The following is a 7,500-nucleotide window of genomic DNA, read 5'->3' as shown; positions in this document are numbered from 1 at the left end:
ACAAAAACTACACAAGTTTCTGTAGTTTCCAAATAGCAGTTCCTGGTCATTTGACGGTTATATGTAGTTTTGTAGTTTCTGGTCATATGATGGAAAGCAATGACTTGTAGACCAAACGTTTAATCTGGCCCCCTCAGCCACGAATGAGTGTCTTGTGTGCCAGTGATGTCAAATTGTAAACCTCACTGAAATATTACAAAGTGAATTCCAGAGAACTTACAGTACAGGACTCCCTGCTTTTAAAGTAATTCATTTAACACTTAACACTTATCCAATACATATGATGGAATGGAATTGTCTCATACTTCTAGAACTAAAGCTAATCCATTTTCTCTCTCTGCTACATGTGTGTGCTGTAGCTATGTATGTAGGTATGTATATTTTATAACCAAACTTTATATGTGAAAATGCAAAAAAAAAAAATTAGCGGCATAAATTGTTGGTGGCATTCTTAGAACACTGACATACACTGCAAGTCAATGCAACAATCACACACATGCAAAATCACTTATGGAATAAAGTCCTGTCCATTTTGCTAATTTGGGAAGAGCCACTTCATAGACTGCATAATTTTACAAAGTAAAGAATGGTATCAACATGTCTTATAACAACGTTACTATGGCTTAAAACTAATCACACCTCATTTTGTTTCTCTTGTTCTTCCATTCTGTGAGGTTCTACAGCAGGCAACCCCAACCTGCGGCCCTCCATATGTTTTGGCCTACAACTCCCATGATCCCTAGCTAACAGGACCAGTGGTCAGGGATGATGGGAATTGTAGTCCAAAACATCTGGAGGGCCAAAGGTTGGGGGTGCCTGTTCTGCAGCTACAGCCAGTGCAGTACAGCGGTTAGCATGTTGGACTAGGACCTGAGAAACCAGGGTTCAAATCCCCACTCAGTTATAAAGTTCACTGGGGGGTCCTTGGGCCAGTCACTGTTTCTTAGCTTCGCCTACCCTATAGCGTTGTTGTGAGAATGAAATGGGAAGTAGCGAGAGCCATGTGCATCACTTGGATCTCCTTGGAGCAAAGGCGGGATAGAAATGTAATAATAATGATAACAAAAGGTAGATCGATATAGCAATGTGGGATCTTAAATGTAACTTCAATCCAGAGAACTCCACCAGTACCTGAGGGGCACAGAGGCGGACACAAGGATCTCTCCCTGCCCAGAAGATCCACATTATGAGAATGGGAGGCAGAATCAGGTCCTGCTCCACCAAAAGCCATCATAGCTAACCAGATTCTTCACTTGGTTATTGGCCACAAGATTCAGCAGGAATCAGTGGGCACACAAGTACTGATTGTGGCTGTTCTTTTGTCCCCACGCCTACTGGCTTGGAGCTATTCTGAGGAAGCATATTTCGTTGAAACCAGCTCAACGTATAGTAGCCGTGGTCAAGGGCGCGTCTCCGCAGGCAAACATAACCAAAAGGATATGAAGTGTGTTTAACCATGTGATAGATTGTAACCAACCACCCCAATCCAGGAAGGGGGAACTGTGTACGGAAGCAAATTCCCAGGATGGATTGGATTCTAGAAGTGATGGGAAATGTAGGGTGCATGCGCACATGCAAGCACACCACTGCATTAGCAGTGTCATTCTGACAATGTGGACAACTACTTTGACGGGTGAAGAAATGGGCCGAGGCTCTCCCGTCATACCCAATAGCTGGTGATTGGTGATCTCAGGTAAGATGTCAGATGAGCAAATGTAAAGGAGATGGATTAGTACGCTGATAAACTCTCGACTATTTGTGCTCAGAGTCAGAAAAGAGCAGGATTTCCAAGTGAAACTTCTTGTCAATATTTACCTATTTAGAAATGCTTCGGAGGGCTACCTGACCTCTTCCCCCCCCCCCCCCGCTGCAAACCACCGGCGATGTTTGCTTGAAACGGTAAACAACAACACCGAAGCTTTCCTTTTTGCAAATTCCCACAAAACTATGACATTACTAAGATGCTTTAAACTGGGCAGGGGAAAATCAAGAGGGAAAACTGCTATAAATAATTTTAAAAAGGTAAAAACAAACAAACCCACTGCTATAAATAATAGCAGCATTCTGTCTCTTCCCCCCCCCCCCCACACACCCAACCCATTTAAACCAGTACGAGGAAGTATTATGTGAAGCACTGAATGGGATACAAAACCCACCCGTCCACTAAAACCTATTAACACAGTGCCCATTATCAGATTGCAGCAGTATCATTGCAGTCAGAAGGTGGCTCTAGAGCTTTAATTTTGCCTCACTGCTTACAGTAAGATAACAAAAGTGCACCTTTGAATTACTTGGCTGCTTTTTCTCTTGTTTGACCAGGCAACTTATACACAATGGCTGTGATCCAAAGCTCTGTGGGCTTTCCTCAGTATACGTGTACAGGCCAGGGCAACCCCATTCTGTCCTGCTTTCAGCAAATTCTCTGGTGTCGAACTTAAGAATGGGGCTTGCGGACCTTTCCTATGTGGAGTTCGCAGTGTGTGTCAGAAGCTCATCCGTTTGAATTCGAGCCACTGTAGCAGAGCATTTAACTAGAATCGAGAGGCGCTGAGCGTCGACTCCATTGCTCCCCCCCCCTTTTCTCCTCCTGGCACTGCACTCTCAAGCGGCTGCTTAAAGCCCCTCTTTCTGCAAGTATAAAAATCCGTTTGGCAAGTCACACTGATTGCTGCTGGAGGGGAAATGCAAAAGACAAAACCCCGGGATTATGTACAAAGCTGTCATGTTCCAAGTCAGGGAGCATCTCGCTATCCATCATCACTTATAAATGCATACACCCAAATTGGCATGCTTACATTTGTGAGACGAATCCAGCCTGGCCACAAAAAATATATCTTGACACAGCCAAGAAGCAACAGAAAGGTTCCCCCTGAACGTTGTCCTGCATGATAATGGTGCTCTAGCTTTCTGTTATTCCTGTAAAGTGCACTGAAGATTAATAATCTTCCGCTGGAGTTCCTGTTTTATGGCAATGTGAAATAACAACAGCAATAAGAATGTTTGTTTGCAAGAGCAGTACAGATCATGTGAATAAAATTTGCTTCACCTACATATGGAACCACAGGCCTGGGAGCCAAATGTGGCCCTCCAGGCTTCGTTCTTTGGCCCTTAGAACTTTCTCCAGCCCACATACCCTCCTGAGCCAGCCCTTGACCAGCCCTGCTTTGCACCACCTTTGAGGGTTTTTGCCTGTCTGGAATATGCCCTTGGAACTCTGACATGGCCTCTTTTCAGGGTGGAGTGCAGAGGACACTCGGGTCACAAACACGATCCGTGCTGGAGGCACGTTCGCAACCCACAACATCCTTAACCCGCAGCGCCGTGTGTGTGTGTGAAGAAACTAGCCCACTGTACCAAAGCTAAATGTGATTCTCCACCCACTTTTCCCTCTGGCCCTGCCCACCACTGACACGCATGCACAGAAGCGCCGAATCACAACCCGCACGTGCGCAGACATGGCACTGCGGGTTACGGATGCTGTGAGTTGCAAATGTGCCTCCCACACAGATCGCGTTCGCAACCCTAGCGTCCACTGTACATATTTTTTGGTAACATTTGTACCCTTTCATATACATTCAGGGATGGGAAGATGACTTGGTGTGGCAGTTGGGCTGATTTGGGTGGCCACTTCAGTGTCATTTTAACAAATACTGGTAAAACAACAACAACAACAACAACAACAACAACAACAACAACAACAACAACAACAACAACAACTTTATTCTAATGTGCCCCCAGATGTTGCATTGCAGTGACCATCATTTTTTCTACAGATGTCCTAGAATGATCAGGGGTACTCTGAAGAAATAAAATGGCAGTCACTAGGATGAAGCTGCTCAATGTCACAAATGACTCCAAAACCAAAAGGCATATGATCTTAATTAATATGGTTTTAATGACCATATAATGACACTGAAATAGCAAAACAACATTATTAGACACTCCTAGCGAGGACTGATTCTATACTGAAAAACCACACCCCTCTCATTATAGAGGTTTACTTTAGCAGAGCCCAAGTATGGCACAATATTTGAGAAGCCCCAATAAACTATCCCCACCCCCCTTAAAGACAGGTGTTATAGTTGAGCTGGTGAATGAATTTCAAATGAATCAGGTTATTAATATACATGCAAAGATTTGGTGTGGTATGTCAAGGTTCATTGGTAAATACTGACACACTGCAGTGTGTTTTACATCATTCCTGGTCCCATTGAAAAAGTACAGAGTGGATTCAAGTTTGTAGTTTTATTTTAACTTGAAATGCAGAGCTATAACCTGGACATTCATTCCCATGCCGGTGTCACGCAGATGACTATGTCTAGTTCTGGGCACCACAATTTAAGAAGGATATTGAGAAGGTGGAACATGTGCAGAGGAGGGCAACCCATTTGATGAAGAGACTGTCAAAAAGCCTTATGAGGACTGGATAAGGGAACTGGGTATGTTTAGCCTGGTAAAGAGGAAACTGAGAGAAGATACAATATCCATCTTCAAATATCTAAAGGCTTGTCACATGGAAGATGGAAGAAGCATGTTTTCTCCTGCTCCAGGGTATAAGACTCAAACCAATGGTGTCAAGTTACAATAAAGGAGATTCCAACAAAATGTCAGGACAGAGGCAGCTATAGGCACTTGTGGTGGACATGCCCAAAGGTGGCAATTTGTTCAGAAGAAGTCTTTAATGAGATATGTAAAATTATCCATCAGCATGTCACCAAGTCTTCAGAACGTGCATTACTGGGTTTGTATTTAAATGAGAATCAGTGTTGGGTGAATAAACTACTAACTGGGTTTCTCTTAGTGGCTGCATTATTATAGTCACATTCTAGAAGGGCTTAAAAGTTGTGAAACTGAATGCCTGGTGCAAGAGAGTATGACATATTGCCCTTACAGAAAAATTGACTCTCAAAGTAAGACCAGCAAGAGAGACAAAGCACAAAGATACCTTTGCAGGAGAATGGCGGAGATTCATTTCGTTTACAAACTGACCAGAAAACCAAAGATCAGTTCCAAAGGTTTATACAAACTTGTGGCTCACTTAATAAGAACATGTATACTATCAGGGTCAGCCCACCCATGAGGCAAGGTTAGGCAGCCGCCTCAGGTGGCAGGATCCACAGGGGCAGCAGATCTGGCCTCCAAGGAATGCATTGCTTGCTGCTGTTGTCACTGCCATAGCGGTAGTAACAGCTGCAACATGCTCCTTGAAGGCCGGATATGCTGCCTCCTTGGGAACCTGCCCCCCCATTGCCTCTACTGTAGCACTTGGCAAATAGGAGGCACTGCTGGTCTCCTCCCCCTTGTTCTTGATGTAGAAGAGGATCCTGGCATTTTTTGCTTGTTTTGGGTGGCTGGTTTCTGAGCATTGACTGTTTTTATTCTGGGAAATAGGTCTTTTGTGGTACTCACATTAGCTTCTTGATTTCCTCCCTGGCCCCAAAAGGTTACAGACCTCTGTAATATGTGTCTTCTCTATGGGGTATACTGATCCTGTCCACTATTATTTTTAGTTTGCCTGGGATCATATAGCTTTAGGTTGTAGCCTGTTATAATTTTTTGCATCATTTTAATTTACCTTATACCCCATATGTATTTTTAACCATCATACATTTGTTTTAAATATAGTCAGTAGCGTTCAGCCAGTAACACTTACCTGAACATAAATCTCTTTTGAGGCTAGTTGTCCATTTCCCTGAGGATGCCAATGTGCAACTGAAAAACCAACCAGGCTTACACTGGTTGGCTCAGCGGGATGCCTATCTCCAGCTGATCTTTCTAATTCAACTGGTGCAGAAGAGATGAGAGAAGGTACAGCCATGTGTTTCCTCCCCAGATCTATACTCTGACCTCCACTGAGGCTGGAGGTGGTTAGTTTTTGTTTTATTATGTATTTTGCGCTCTCATTTTGTATTCTTATGTTGTGAGCCACCCTGTGATCTTCAGATGAAGGGAGGCATACAAATTTAATAAAACAAGAATCATGACTGCCCAGGCCTAATTTCCTCTTCCACCTCTTTGACAAGCTCTCCAGGCTCACCCTCTTCATACTGCTGGGATTTGTGCATGTTTGATTCTAGCAATGCAACTCATATAAAAGGGTTCAAGAAGCTGTGCCAGGACAATTTGGGATTGGTCATAGCTCAGTGGTAGAGCACCTGTTTTGCATGCAGAAGGTCTCAGGTTCAATCCCCGGCATCTCCAGGTAGAGCTGGGGGAGACTGTTGCCTGAAATCCTGGTTAGACACTCCCTTTCATTGTAGAGCAGTGTTTCCCAAACTTGGGTCTCTAGCTGATTTTGTACTACAATTCCCATCATCCCAGACCACTGGACCTGCTAGCTAGGGATTATGGGAGCTGTAGTCCAAAAGAAGTTGGAGACCCATGTTTGGGTGTAAACAATACTGAGCTAGATGAATGGTCTGACTCAGTTTTGGGTTCCCATTAGCTATAAAGACTAAAGAGACACTGTTGTTGTTGTTGTTGTTTAGTTGTTTAGTTGTGTCCTACTCTTTGTGACCCCATGGACCAGAGCACACCAGGCACTCCTGCCTTCATGGATCACTGCCTTGTCGTGGCGAAGGGGCTTGAAGAACTCAGAGTCCCATGCAGGGCCACCCAAGACGGACAGGTCATAGTGGAGAGTTTTGACTAAACGTGATCCACCTGGAGCAGGAACTGGCAAGCCACTCCAGTATCCCTGCCAAGAAAACTCCATGGACAAAAACAACAGGCATATAAAAGTTATGACGCTGGAAGATGAGCCCCTCAGGTCAGAAGGCATCCAACATGCTACTGAGGAAGAGCGGACGACAAGTACAAGCAGATTCAGAGCTGATGAAGTGGCTGGGCCAAAGCCAAAAGGTCGCTCAGTTGTGGATGTGCCTGGAAGTGAAAGGAAAGTCCAATTTTGTAAAGAAAAATATTGCATAGGAACCTGGAATGTAAGAGCCATGAACCATGGTAAGCTGGATGTGGTCAAAGAGACACTAAAGATGGAAATTGTGCATTTAGAAGCAGCAGCATCCTTTTGATTCTAGATTCTGGAGACAACCAACAAGGGTCTCATACCAGTAAGCTTCTCAGAGACATCTTCATCCAGATTCATCTAAGATATTTTTGGCGAAGGGAAGCAAAGAAGGTAGAACTGGAAAAACGATAAGCTACAGACATTTATACACTAACTTCCATTGCTGTATCACAGTCTTGGTGCATTGTTTTCACTTAACACCTTTTATGAAGGGTATTTGCTTGAAGGCAAATGAGACCATCTCACCTTGCAGGTCTGGGTATGGTCAGTTCCCAGATGGATGAGCACCTGGGTTCCATGTACACATGCCATGATGGAAGAAAGGCAGGCTATAATTCTCAGAAATAATTTTATTCATCAATAAGTGAGCTTTCTACAGGTACTCCCTCTTCAAGCACATACTTTAAAATAAATAAATAAATGGCGAGTTTTTACCTGAATAAATGAAGAGTTAACACAATGCAGCAATAAAT

Source organism: Lacerta agilis, chromosome 10, assembly GCF_009819535.1.
Source record: "Lacerta agilis isolate rLacAgi1 chromosome 10, rLacAgi1.pri, whole genome shotgun sequence".
Taxonomy (NCBI): domain Eukaryota; kingdom Metazoa; phylum Chordata; class Lepidosauria; order Squamata; family Lacertidae; genus Lacerta; species Lacerta agilis.
Note: the sequence above shows the minus strand (reverse complement) of the source record.